Source organism: Bufo bufo, chromosome 1, assembly GCF_905171765.1.
Source record: "Bufo bufo chromosome 1, aBufBuf1.1, whole genome shotgun sequence".
In the NCBI taxonomy this organism is placed as follows: domain Eukaryota; kingdom Metazoa; phylum Chordata; class Amphibia; order Anura; family Bufonidae; genus Bufo; species Bufo bufo.
In genome coordinates, this window is record NC_053389.1 from 148,801,191 (window position 1) to 148,816,575 (window position 15,385).

A 15,385-nucleotide genomic window follows, 5' to 3' on the forward strand; every position below is an offset into this window, starting at 1 on the left:
TTAACTGACTTTTGTCTCCAAACCACTTTATCGGCATCTAACATTTTGGAGACATGTCTGGTAGCAGTCCCCACCCCACTAGACGTATGGACGGAGCTCCTACGTTCCCAATGGAACGACACAGACTTGGAGGATCATGATGTTAAATATGGATATGTAAATCCTTATCATGCTTGTTATGACTGTCCTACATATGAGAATCTGCAGAGTAATATGATAGAAGTAATTACAGGTCTTGTCACAGCAGCAGAAATATGTTATAACTTCACCTGTGATGAGACACTATTGCCTCCCTGCATACAAGCAAAAATGCAGAATAAGATTAAGCCAAATATTTGTGATAGAGATTTAGGTAGTTGTAAAAAGATAATATCAGGAAAGAATATGCAATGTAATATTACAAAAACAGTACCATCCCTAGACAAACATGTACCTCTACCAGCAGGATGGGTATTGGCCTGTGGGAATACTAGTTACACATACATACCGGCCAATATTACAGAGGGACCCTGTACAATAGCTAGGCTGACATTAGCAATGATACCACTATTCCCAGCAATGCAGATACGACACACGAGAGACACTGCCCTACAGTTACCGGAAAATTGTGATTATAATGTGAATCTCCTCTCTAGATCAGAATATATGAGTTTAGGGGTATCTTTGATAGGAGTACCAGGGTTGGCCATATATAACCACAGGACAATATCAAAACTTGCCTGTTTTTATGATAAAACAGATAAATGTCACTAGTGCAGTTCTGCAAGATATGCTGCTGGATATACAATCGTATGAAAAGGCTATCTTGCAGAATAGGGCAACTATTGACTATTTATTGCTCCAACATGGTGTAGGATGCTCAGCGTCCGCAGGGATGTGTTGTTTCAATTTATTAGATCACTCCCGTGGAATAAAAGATAAAATAGGCCAATTAGAGGAGATGAGAAAACATATAAAACAAGATGTTGACCAAGGTTGGTGGGACTGGCCTTTTTGGCTGAATATCTGACTTTGGTCAAATAAGATATGTTTTAGGAGTGGCACTCGCCGTGGTCGCTGCAATAGTGGGTCTCTGCTGTTGTCTACAGTGTGTGCCCTCCCTTCTTGTCATATGTAAAAAATGTGGCCGAAAGAGGGGTACACTCAACATTCCTCTATACTCCGGTAGAGGTAGAAGAGGCCAACACAACCTCAACAAAGCCTGAGGATTATACTGCTGAAGGGTATATGGAATACCTAAAGGCTTATAAGCAAACCAAGGAAGAGCAGAGAAAGAACCATATAGTATATATATATATATAAGGTTCTAAGAGGGGATTTGATGGGATATATGTGACTCCATTTTGTCTCATTTAGCCACGTGTATTACATTTGGTTAGTGCACTACAAAACCTCCCTCCCCCTATGGAATGTGAGACACTTCCTTAAACTGTTTCATGAAATCCATACATGTTGAAAGTATGAACAGCCTTCTAGCCATATAAGGCCATCTGGCTCAAGTGTCTGCTGACTATGTGTATATACCTGATTGGTCAAATGCTGTTACTATGAGTCAGCTATGATGTTAATGCAGAGCTTATGTGTGACCATACTATTGGTCAAATACTAATGCTAACATATGATTGGATGTAAAGGAAGCTCAACCCCCTCTATTAAAACTGTTTGCCAGCTGTGAATAAACCAGAATGGATTGGAAATAGACATGTGTTCATGTGGTCTATCTTCTTCATTCTCCCGGTACCGGTAAGACTTAATTCAAGCTGGCCACTGAAATTATGTGTCAGGGACACACCGTTAGGCAAGAGAGTAAATTTTCCTTACAGCCACCACCAACACTAGCACCACAGCCGCTTCACTTGATCTGTCAGAGGAGTTATTTACACATCAGTTGGAAGAAATGAGTGATGCGCAACCATTATTGCCAGAGGATGTAGATAACAGGGATATGTCTCAGTCAGGCAGCATTACACACATGGACGTACAGTGTGATGATGATGTTGTACCAGCTGCTGCTTCCTTTGCTGAGTTGTCAGATACAAGTGAAGCGGTTGATGATGACGATGTGTCCGTGGATGTCACGTGGGTGCCCGCTCGAAGAGAAGAAGAACAGGGGGAAAGTTCAGATGGGGAGACAGAGAGGAGGAGGAGGAGACGAGTTGGAAGCAGTGGGAGGCCGTCGCAAGGAGCTAGTGGCACCGTCAGACATAATGTATCGGCACCCGGGGTCAGCCAGACAGCACGCCAATCAACGCATGCTGTTGCCACCACCAGAATGCCGTCATTGCAAAGCTCAGCAGTGTGGCATTTTTTTTGTGTGTCTGCCTCTGATAACAGCGATGCCATTTGCAACCTGTGCCAAAAGAAACGGAGTCGTGGGAAGTCCAACACCCACCTAGGTACAACTGCTTTGTGAAGGCACATGATCTCACATCACAAATGCCAATGGGATCAACACATGATGAGTACAAGCAGCACACAAACTCAAAGCCACCATCCTCCTCCTGGTCCAGCATCCTCAGCCACGTCAACCACTGCTGTCCTCCTTGCTCCCTCTCAACCACCCGCCACTCCGCCTCCCACCTTCAGCAGTTCCTGCTCATCTGCCCACAGCCAGGTGTCTGTCAAGGAAATGTTTGAGCGTAAGAAGCCAATGTCACAGAGTTACCCCCTTGCGCGGCGTCTGACAGCTGGCTTGACGGAACTCTTAGCCCGCCAGCTTTTACCATACAAGCTGGTGGAGTTTGAGGCCTTCAAAAAATTTGTAGCTATTGGAACACCGCAGTGGAAGGTACCAAATTTTTTTTTTCACAAAAGGCAATCCCCAACCTGTACTCTATTGTGGAAAAGGAAGTCATGGCATGTCTGGCACACGGTGTTGGGGCAAGGGTCCATCTGACCACTAATACCTGGTCTGCAAAGCACAGTCAGGGCAGGTATATCACGTGCACTGCGCATTGGGTAAACCTGCTGACGGCTGCCAAGCATGGAATGCGTGGCTCTGCAGAGGAGTTGGTGACACCGCCACGACTTGCAGGCAGGCCTGCTGCCACCTCCTCTACTCCTCCTACTCCATCCTCTTCGCTAACCTCCTCAGCTCAGTCCTCATCTGCTTCTGCGTCTTGCTTCACATCAACTGCACCCCCCAGCTCCCCAGGGGCTATTCCACATCCCGGATACGACAGTGTCACGCCGTCTTGGGGTTGACTTGCCTGAAAGCAGAGAGCCACACCGGACCAGCACTCCTGTCCACCCTGAACGCACAGGTGGATCAGTGGCTGACCCTGCACCAACTGGAGATCGGCAAAGTGGTGTGTGACAACGGAAGCAATTTGTTGGGGGCATTGAATTTGGGCAAGTTGACACATGTGCCGTGCATGGCACATGTGTTGAATCTGATCGTACAACGCTTTGTGCATAAGTACCCAGGCTTACAGGACGTCCTCAAGAAGGCCAGGAAGGTGTGTGGCCATTTCAGGCGTTCCTACACGGCCATGGCGCACTTTTCCGATATTCAGCGGCGAAACAACATGCCAGTGAGGCGCTTGATTTGCAACAGCTCAACACGTTGGAATTCAACACTCCTAATGTTCGACCGCCTGCTCCAACAAGAAAAAGCCATCAACGAGTATTTGTATGACCGGGGTGCTAGGACAGCCTCTGCGGAGCTAAGTATTTTTTTGCCATGTTACTGGACGCTCATGCGCAATGCCTGTAGGCTCATGCGTCCTTTTGAGGAGGTGACAAACCTAGTCAGTCACACCGAAGGCACCATCAGCGACATCATCCCATTTGTTTTCTTCCTGGAGCGCGCCCTGCGATGAGTGCTGGATCAGGCTGTAGATGAGCGTGAAGAGGAAGAGTTGTGGTCACCATCACCACCAGAAACCGCCTTATCATCATCGCTTGCTGGACCTGCGTCAACGCTGGAAGAGGAGTCTGAGGAAGAGGAGTCAGAGGAGGCTTTGAGGAGGAGGAAGACCAACCACAGCAGGCATTCCAGGGTGCTCGTTGTCACCTATCTGGTACCCGTGGTGTTGTACGTGGCTGGGGGGGGGGAAGAACAGACCTTTAATGAGATCAGTGAGGATGAGGAACGGGACATGAGTAGCTCGGCATGCATCCAACCTTGTGCAAATGGGGTCTTTCATGCTGTTATGCCTGTTGAGGGACCCTCGTATAAAAAGGCTGAAGGAGAACGACCTGTACTGGGTGGCCACGCTACTAGACCCCCGGTATAAGCAGAAAGTGGCTGAAATGTTACTGGATTACCCGAAGTCAGAAAGGATGCAGCAGTTCCAAAACAAGTTAAAAGTATGCTTTACACAGCTTATAAGGGGAATGTCACAGCACAACGGGAATCTAACAGGGGAAGAAGTGAAAGTAATCCTCCTCCTACCACGACCACGCAGACAAGGACAGGACGCTTTACAGATGTGTTGTTGATGGAGGACATGCGGAGCTTTTTAAGTCCTACGCATCGCCACAGCCCTTCGGGGTCCACCCTCAGAGAACGACTCGACCGACAGGTAGCAGACTACCTCGCCTTAACTGCAGATATCGACACTCTGAGGAGCGATGAACCCCTTGACTACTGGGTGTGCAGGCTTGACCTGTGGCCTGAGCTATCCCAATTTGCGATAGAACTTCTGGCCTGCCCCGCTTCAAGTGTCCTGTCAGAAAGGACCTTCAGCGCAGCAGGAGGTATTGTCACTGAGAAGAGAAGTCGCCTAGGTCAAAAAAGTCTAGATTACCTCACCTTTATTAAGATGAATGAGGCATGGATCTCGAAGGGACTGACAGTGGGCAATGCATTTGACTAAAAAAGGCCCGATGAGATGCCTTGGGCTAAAAATGGTCCACACGCTGCTGCATTTAATCTCTGCATGCCGGATGACTTGCGTGACTTCTCCGCCACCAACTAGGGTTCAAGCCGCAATGTTTTAGTGCACTTTCTGCCTGGAAAACAACAATTTTTCCGCCGGATGCTACAGCAGCGGCTGCAACAATACCTAGTTTTTCAGGCATGTGTACATGCCTAATTTTTCTGGCCTCTGGTGCTGCACTGTGGCTGCAAAAATAAAACAAAAAAAAGGCACATACATGTGTCAATTCCCCTTCGTGATCGTTACCTTGTTGTGGTGAAGGGGCTTGCGTATCACAATGAAGCGATCACCTCTATGAGTGTGTTGGCAATGTTGGCACACCCCAGATGATAAGGTCGTTGCTTCATTGTGAACAGACCAAAAGCGATCGGCTGGATAAGTACTACTTAAGACACCACTCATATAGGGTGGCACAGTACATTGCACGCGCAGTGCCCCAAATTGAAAGTAAGAGGACCGACCAACCATCTTTTTCCATCTCCCGGTCCCTAAAATCTATTCCATACACTGACTCCTGATAGGGGACGTAACAGGGATTAAACTGATAGGAATAGTATTACTTAACACACCACTCATATAGGGTGGCACAGTACATTGCATGGCGCATGCGCAGTGCCCCAAATTGGAAGTAAGAGGACCGACCAACCATCTTTTTCCATCTCCCGGTTCCTAAAATCTATTCCATACACCGGCCCCTGTTAGGGGACATAACAGGGATTAAACTGATAGGAATAGTATTACTTAACACACCACTCATATAGGGTGGCACAGTACATTGCACAGCGCACGCGCAGTGCCCCAAATTGGAAGTAAGAGGACCGACCAACCATCTTTTTCCATCTCCCGGTTCCTAAAATCTATTCCATACATCGGCCCCTGATAGGGGACAAAACAGAGATTAAACTGGTAAGAACAGATTTTTTTTAATTTAAAAAAAAGAGGGCAGCCTCTGCGGAGCTGGGTATTTTTTGGCCGCGTTACTGAACACTCATGCGCAATGGCTGTAGGTTCATGCGTACTTTTGAGGAGGTGACAAACCTGGTCAGTCAAACCCAAGGCAACATCATCAACCTCATCCCCTTTTTCTGGAGCGTGCACTGCGAAGAGTGCTGGATCAGGCCGTAGATGAGCATGAAGAGGAAGAGTTGTGGTCACCATCACCACCAGAAGCAGCCTTGTCGTCGTCGTCGATTGCTGGACCTGCGGCAACGCAGAGAGAGGAGTCTGAAGAGGAGGAGTCAGAGGAGGAAGGTGGCTTTGGGGAGGTGGAAGACCAACCACAGCAGCCGTCCCAGGGGGCTTTTTGTCACCTTTCGGAGACCCTTGGTGTTGTACGTGGCTGGGTGGAGGAAGAGACCTTCAATGACGTCAGTGAGGACAAGGAACGGGACATGGCTAGCTTGGTATCCAACCTTGTGCAAATGGGGAGTTTGCGGTTGTGCAAATGGACTGTTTGCGGTTGTTTGCGGTGCGTTAAACGGGGAGTTTGGTCTGTCAGAGTTTGGTCTGTCACTGTGAAGCGGGCGTAACCCTTACACTACCTGATCGATACAACATCATGATAGAAAAAAGGGAAATAGCTCACCCTCTCACAGTCACAAAGAGGTGCTCTGGTCTAAAATGATTCACCCTTCACAATGCAAGAAAACGTATATGATTGAAAAGACCGGCACTCTCAACACACGGGACCATATGGTTAAATGCAGATCACAATGTTTAATTGGTACATATATAAAAGAATAAAAATATATAAAAATATAAAATATTTTATATTTTTATATATTTTTATTCTTTTATATATGTACCAATTAAACATTGTGATCTGCATTTAACCATATGGTCCCGTGTGTTGAGAGTGCCGGTCTTTTCAATCATATACGATACAACATCATACCTGATCGTATACACACACTGGATGTTTTAAAGCACGTTATTCCAAACAATTTAGGAATGTTAGGTGATTTATGCCCTTTATGGATTAAAACCCGACTCTGCGTCAACTACGTAATTTTCCATGGGAGTTTTACCATGGATCCCCCTCCGGCATGCCACAGTCCAGGTGTTACTCCCCTTGAAACAACTTTTCCATCACTATTGTGGTCAGAAAGAGTCGCTGTGGGTTTTAAAATTCGTCTGCCTATTGAAGTCTATGGCGGTTCGCCCGTTCGCGAACATTTGCGGAAATTCGCGTTCGCCGTTCGCGAACAGAAAATTTTATGTTCACGACATCTCTAATATGAGGCTGGGGGGTCTGATGGGGGTCTGATCTGAGGCTGGGGGGTCTTATGGGGGTCTGATCTGAGGCTGGGTCTGATGGGAGGCTGAGGGTCTGATGGGAGGCTGATTTTTGGCTAATGGAGGCTGGTGAGGGTCTGATGGGGGTCTGATCTGAGGCTGGGTGGGTCTGATCTGAGGCTGAATGAGACTTTGGATGTCTGATGGGGCTGATCTAAGGCTAATAAAAAGGTTCGGGCCTGTCTGATGGGGCTGATCTGAAGCTAATAGAGGATAGGGACAGTCTGACGGGGGTCTGATCTGAGGCTGAGGGGTCTGATCTGAGGCTGATGGAAACTTTGGGGATCTGATGGGGGCTGATCTGAGGCTAATGGAGGCTAGGAAGGGTCTGATGGTAGTGTGATCTGAGGCTGATGTAAGCTGAGCTGGGGAGTCTGATGGGTGGCTGATGGAGGTGGGGGGCAGATCTGAGGCTGAAAAGAGGACAAAGACAGGGAAAGTTGCGAAGGCAAAAAAAAAGTGGCAGGGTGATTGAAAGCTGGGTGAACTCCTCGCTGGACCCATCTGGGATGAACTTGGCTGCCATTAATGCCAAATAAAGAAATAAAGAACAACATATACAGTTGCAAGAAAAAGTATGTGAACCATTTGGAATGATATGGATTTCTGCACAAATTGGTCATAAAATGTGATCTGATCTTCATCTAAATCACAACAATAGACAATCACAGTATGCTTAAACTAATAACACACAAAGAATTAAATGTTACCATGTTTTTATTGAACACACCATGTAAACATTCACAGTGCAGGTGGAAAAAGTATGTGAACCCCTAGACTAATGACATCTCCAAGAGCTAATTGGAGTGAGGTGTCAGCCAACTGGAGTCCAATCAATGAGATAAGATTGGAGGTGCTGGTTTACAGCTGCCCTGCCCTATAAAAAGCAGACCAGTTCTGGGTTTGCTTTTCACAAGAAGCATTGCCTGATGTGAATGATGCCTCGCACAAAAGAGCTTTCAGAAGACCTACGATTAAGAATTGTTGACTTGTATAAAGCTGGAGAGGGTTATAAAAGTATCTCCAAAAGCCTTGCTGTTCATCAGTCCACGGTAAGACAAATTGCCTATAAATGGAGAAAGTTCACCACTGCTGCTACTCTCCCAAAGAGTGGCCATCCTGTAAAGATGACTGCAAGAGCACAGCGCAGACGGCTAAATGAGGTGAAGAAGAATCCTAGAGTGTCAGCTAAACACTTACAAAAGTCTCTGGCATATGCTCCCTGTTAGCGAATCTGCGATACGTAAAACACTAAACATGAATGGATTTCATGGGAGGGTACCACAGAGGAAGTCACTGCTGTCCCAAAAAAAAACATTGCTGCACGTTTACAGTTTGCACAAGAGCACCGGGATGTTCCACAGCAGTACTGGCAAAATATTCTGTGGACAGATGAAACCAAAGTTGAGTTGTTTGGAAGAAACACACAACACTGTGTGGAGAAAAAGAGGCACAGCACACCAACATCAAAGCCTCATCCCAACTGTGAAGTATGGTGGTGGGGGCATCATGGTTTGGGGCTGCTTTGCTGCATCAGGGGCTGGACAGATTGCTATCATCGAAGGAAAAATGAATTCCCAAGTTTATCAAGACATTTTGCAGGAGAACTTAAGGCCATCTGTCCACCAGCTGAAGCTCAACAGAAGATGGGTGTTGCAACAGGACAACGACCCAAAGCATAGAAGTAAATCAACAACAAAATGCCTTAAACAGAAGAAAATACGCCTTCTGGAGTGGCCCAGTCAAGAGTCCTGACCTCAACCCGATTGAGATGCTGTGGCATGACCTCAAGAAAGCGATTCACAACAGATATCCCAAGAATATTGCTAAACTGAAACAGTTCTATAAAGAGGAATGGTCAAGATTTACTCCTGACCGTTGTGCACGTCTGATCTGCAACTACAGGAAACGTTTGGTTGAAGTTATTGCTGCCAAAGGAGGTTCAACCAGTTATTAAATCCAAGGGTTCAAATACTTTTTCCACCTTCACTGTGAATGTTTACATGGTGTGTTCAATAAAAACATGGTAACATTTAATTCTTTGTGTGTTATTAGTTTAAGCAGACTGTGATTGTCTATTGTTGTGACTTAGATGAAGATCAGATCACATTTTATTACCAATTTGTGCAGAAATCCATATCGTTCCAAAGGGCTCACATACTTTTTCTTGCAACTGTATAACATTCTCAACTTAAAAATTAGACTATATGTTATATTCATATTTGGCCAAATTTTTATATTAGGCCAAAATGGCACCTGTACTATACTGTATAATATATATTGTGGTCATGGCTACGGCAGAGAGCTCGTGCCCTGAAACGTGCCGAACCTGACATAGGAAACCACCCTGCCTAACTAATATGGCTGGAGAGGTGCCCTTAGCCATGCCGCGGGTAAGCCTAAAAGGGGGCATACCCTGAGGAGTATAAAAGAAAAGGGGAGGGTGGGTGGGGCACCGAAAAAACGCACGCAAATGGGGTGAGGGCGTGCCTCCTTTTAAGTGCGCCTACGCCCCTCCCACAAATGCAGGCTGACATGTCAGCCTTAAGCTACTTGTGGTCATGGCTACGGCGGAGAGCTCGTGCCCTGAAACGTGCCGAACCTGACATAGGAAACCACCCTGCCTAACTAATGTGGCTGGAGAGGTGCCCTTAGCCATGCCGCGGGTAAGCCTAAAAGGGGGCAAAAAGACACACAAGTAGGGAGAGAAAAACCTTTATTGGCAGTGTACCAAGTTACAAAACCAAACTGTGGAATGCCTGGGATATCTCGGCCTGGGGGTTAGGTATGTAGCGCGTGAAGCATGAGGAGCGCCAGCGACCCATTTTCCGGATGATGCGACCGGGGACGTTGTGTTTTGAAGCTGCGGATGCAGCTCCAATGCGGAAAGAGTGCCCTGAAATGGCCTTGGGGTCGAAACCCAAGCCCGTTGCCAGAGTGCGGACGTGCAAGATGAATTGCGAGGCCGTGAGGGCTGAGGCCTGAAACGGGAGCAATGGGTGATCAGGGGCGGAGTCCCCCAGAGCCGACAGCAGACTCTTGAGTACCTGGACCGGGCACCATGCGTTAGTAGATGGGAAGAAATTCACCTCCACTGGTGGACCCACCTGCGAGGTTTTGGAAGTGAAGAGGTGTAGGGAGAAATGGTCGTGGTGCCAGACTAGCTGACCCCTGGTGAGACCCTTGGACCTAGCTGAAGTGCGGGTGAATTCGCCGGGTCTTAAGAACCCATAGAAACTAAGGTACATGGTGGCCTTAATGACTGTGCTGGGAAGGAGCCCAAAAGGAAGACCATCTAGGGAGGTTGAGAGTTTTCTAAATAATTCCCCAGACACGGGCTGCCTGCCCGGGATGGCTGCGTGACTACTTTTCTGAACACCCGTAAGGGTTGCCCTGACTGCTTGGGATAGGAAAACCGACCTACTTTTGGGGTCTTCCAACATGGAGAAATGTTGGACTCCGGCCAAATACAATTTAATTGTATTGAAGGACAGCTTGAGATCAATATGACAGAAGGCTATGAAAGCTGTGATGTACGTGGTCTTGTTAGTGTCTTGTCTTGGATGTAGGCCCCTGAACCTGTTGAAAGTGTTCCAGGCGGTCCTGTAGTTCCTGGCAGTGTTATGAGATAAAGACTTCTGAATCAAGGATTTTGCTGAATCAATGAAAAGGTTTAATCCATCACTAGAAATTGGTACATCGGAGGAGGTAGCCCCACACGGTCTGCCTCTGGCATGACCTGAAAGAAAGTTTTGTAATTAAAGCGGGACAAGGCGTCTGCGGCCACATTATGAACTCCCTGAATATGCCTGCATGCCACATGGAAGTTGTACTCCAGCGAGAGCCAGACCAGCCTGCGGACAAATGACATTATCTAGGGTGACTGAGACCTGCCCTTGGTGATAATGTCCACCACTGTCTGGTTGTCAGTGACGAACGCCACGGAAGAGTTGGCCCACTGGCTGCCCCACACCTGGGCTGCCGCTACGACTGGATAGAATTCCAGCAACGGGGATGATTGTAAAGCGCCTCTGGCTGTTGAAACCTCGGGTGGCCAGCGGCCCGCGAACCATTGATTTCCACAGATCGCCGCGAACCCCCCGGAGGCGGCGGCGTCCGAAATAATCAAGGTGGAAGCTGGCCCTAGCTGAGGAACAAACAAAGAGACTCCGTTCCAAGAAGCCAGGAAGTCCTCCCACATGGCCAGGTCGGCCATAGCTTGGGCGTCTAAAGTGATGAGGCTGTCTTGCTCTGGGGCTGAGCGGAGTAACTGGAGGAGCCTGGACATGAAGGCCCTGCCCTGGGGCATGACTTTGGTGGCAAAGTTGAGCATGCCTAGAAGGGACTGCAACTCGACCTTGGTGCACGTCCTGCTGCCTGCTGCTGTTGAGATGGCCTCCTTGATTTTTGCCAACTTCTCGGCTGGCAACCTGGCCTCCATCTTCCCTGTGTCTAAGATTATGCCCAGGAAGGTAATTACCGTCGCGGGGCCTTTGGTTTTTGAAGCTGCCACCGGAACATTGAGTCGGCCGAACAGCTGCAGCAGAGCCTGGAGTTTACAAGGCTGGTGGTCTGGCTTTTCGATGATAAGAAAGTCATCCAAGTAATGGATGACCATAGGGCAATCGCAGTGGTTGACCAGGATCCAATGCAATGCCTGAGCGAACTGGTCGAACAGCCAGGGACTGCTCTTGGACCCGAACGTCAGGCGATTGGCAAAGAAATACTGGTCTTGCCACTTGATGCCATAGAACCTCCAAAGCTGTGGATGAATGGGCAGCAATTTAAAGGCGTCGGCAATATCTGCCTTGGCCAACCATGCCCCCTGACCTACTTGGAGGATCAGTTGGATGGCCTCGTCTATGGTGGCGTAACTCATGGAGAACTCCTCGGATGGCACTAAGGAGTTGAGACTGGGTGTGCTGGAGCCATGAGGTGCCGACAAGTCATAGATTAGACGTTTTTTATTTGTGAACTGCTTGGACACAATACCAATGGGGTTAATCCTCCAGAGGTCAAATGGTATGAAGGGAAAGGGGCCGATGAGAAACCCCTTCTCCAATTCTGACCTGATCAGAGTTCCCACCGGCTCGGGATCCCTGATTGCGGACAGCAAATTGGGCCCTTCCCAAGAAGTTTGTGGAAGAGCCAGACCCGTGTGGAACCCGATGGTGAACCCGGAAATCAAGAACTGCACCCATTGAGGGCTGTGATGCTCGCGCAACAGGGATTCTAACAGAACCACGTTGACCCCGCTTAGTCAGGATGGCCTTGCTCTTTGTGGACACGCCGTCTGCGGGTGAGCCCTGAAACAGCCTGCGCAAACGTGAAGGGCCCTGCACTTATTGTAGTAACAAGCCTCCTGATTAAAATTATTACAGACCTGGCTGTTGCCCAGGAAAACTATTGGCCAGCCTAGTTTGTCCGTGGTTGAGCCAGGTCGTTGGAGGGACCCGGAGCTACTACGAAGGGATCTGCCCTGGGATGTGGAGGGACCTGAGTTGGGGCACCAATCAGTGGAGTGAGTGATGGACTGGCATGACGCACATGCTGGGGCCCTGAGGCCCGCAAAATGTCGGCAGAAAAGCTCCATGTCCATGGCCGCCCAGTTCGTGAGGTGCTGGAATTGGACCAGTGAGGCGGCGGCTTTTGCTGAAAAGGAGCGATGGTAATCATAGAAAGCCTGCCCACCGTACTTGTGGCCCAAGTCCGTAACCCTGTAAAGGTATGTATCCAACTCTTCCCGCCTTTCAAGGTGGACGGAGCAGATGACGTCCCTGAATAAGCTAAACGCGAGGACAAACTCCGTAATGGTTAGCTTCCTGTTGAGGCGGGGATCCCTCGCTTTGAGGACGATGGACATGTCGCCGCAAGCAATGGTCTTGCTCTCTACCGTGTCATGGGTAGCTATCAGGATGGACGCCAGATTGACGTCCTTGCCCTCTAAAATATCCTTCTTGATGTTGCTGGGGATAAAGTGGGCTGGAGCTACCTCGGGTGCGCAAAGGACCCTACCTGGAGGAACGAGTCCTGCCGTGGAGGCTACAGGCAACGGTGAGGTGGCACGCTCGGATGCCAGCCCCTGGTGGGACTCAACGGCCAGGAGTCTGGACTGCACGTCCGAGACTGAGGAGGCAATGGTGTTCATCATGGCATGTAATTGTGTCAGGGACACTTGCAAAGTTGACATGGAGACTTGCTCCAAGTCCGGGGCTGCTGGTTCAGCCATGAGTAGTCTAAATAATTCTGCTTTCCGGGCGGAAGCGGGGTGTTGGATCCCTCTCCTGTTGAGCTCCGCAATCAGCTTCGCGATTGTCCAACTCCTTAGTGATGAGGAGCTGGGCCGCTCGGATGCGGGTGTCTCAGGGATGGATAGGGCTTCCTCGATGTTGGAAATATGCGACATATCGTGGTTGCGAGGTGATAAACAAAAATTAATAGCCGAGCTGGAGGCCCCGTATGATAGGAGGACGACACCCGAGCCGTGAATGGTGGTAAAAGAAAAACTAGGGCGGGCGAGTGCCTAGAGCTGTGAAAAGGGGGTACTACTGTGGAGGACCTTACCAGACTAAGGCGTGAAAAGGCGTAAGAGCTACGAGGACGTGGCTACCGACAGGGGGTTTAAACATGGAAAAGAACACCAAACCTGGGGTCGTACCGTAGAAAAATAATATTGATCGAATCTGGAATAAAAAGTGACAGCGACAAAGAATAGTAATTAACAGCGTGAACCTGGCCTGTAACCGGTAATGGATGAAAAACGTAAACCTGAAGCGTAACGGGAAATAAATACATAAGAGAAACGTAAGCCTGACAACGTGACAGGCAACAGACGTGGTACAGTGGATAAGTAAGCCTGAAACGTAACAGGCGACAAAATAAAAGAAAAAACGTAAGCCTGAAACGTAACAGGCAACATGATATATTAGAAACGTAAGCCGGAAATGTAACCGGCAACAGAAAAGGAAAAAACGTAACCCCGAAACGTGACAGGCAACAGACATGATATATTAGAAACGTAAGCCAGAAACATAACTGGCAACAGAAAAGAAAAACGTAAGCCCGAAACGTAACAGGCAACAGACATGATATATTAGAAACGTAACCCTGAAACGTAACAGGCACCGATGGCAAATAATACGTAAGCCTGAATCGTGACCGGCAACAGATATGGTCTGGAAAAAACGTAAGCCCGTGGCGTCATGGGCAACAGATGGTAATAAATAATACGTAAGCCTGACACGGAACAGGCCACAGACATGGTAGAGCATGATATGACATACGTGAAACATGAAGAAAACCTGGCAACGAACATGGTGGGATGACATAGAAGCGAACCTGCAGTGTGACTGGTGACAGATACGGTGACTGAAAAATAAGTATTTACCGAAAATGTCCGCAGATGTAGCAGAGTGGAATAGGCGTCGGTCGACACGGGCGGAACTGTTTGAGAACCCTTGGCTGACGATATGTGGCTAGCACGGCAGAGTACCCAGGGTCTGCAACAATAATCAGTATCATGAGGGGGGGGGCCCGTAGCAGTCCATAGACTGCGCCATTTACCGACCCAGGGATCCTTATATGTCCTTGTGATCTGACGGAATACTCTGGTGGGCTGTGGATGACCTGCGTTTGTAGGACCTGACGTGGAGGGTAGCGGGAATTTCTACCGTGCGGTGTGAAGGGTTAACTTGTGGAGTGACTTATCTCTGTAGTGCAAAGTGTTGAATTGACTTTTTTTTTTTTTTTTTTTCATGGCCGGAGTGTACAGATGCAGACAGAGTAATAGGGGGAGGAAGGGGGCAGGGAAGTTTCCCCGCGTCAGCTGCCTGCAGCTCAGGATGACAGAGGAGGGCACATAGGGATCATGTAGTTTTACTATATCAACTATATCACTCATGTTTTGTATTTGCTATTAACATGAGTTTTAATTATGCTGTTCACGTGTGCACCGAGCATTTATGTATGAGAACACTTTTTTTATTTATTTTTTATTAACTTTATTGACAACTAACAACCGCCGGCCGCCGGCCAGCAGCTGCGGCGGAGTCGAAGCGGCACCCCTGATGCGGCCCTGGGTCTGGACGGACCCAACCCCCGGGTGACAGGGCCGGCCCAGCAAAGCGGGCAGGCTGCTGCGGCGCCCGGAGCCGAGAGAGGGAGCCCGACACGAGACGCAGGCTCCGTTGCCAAGGCAACGAAGGCGC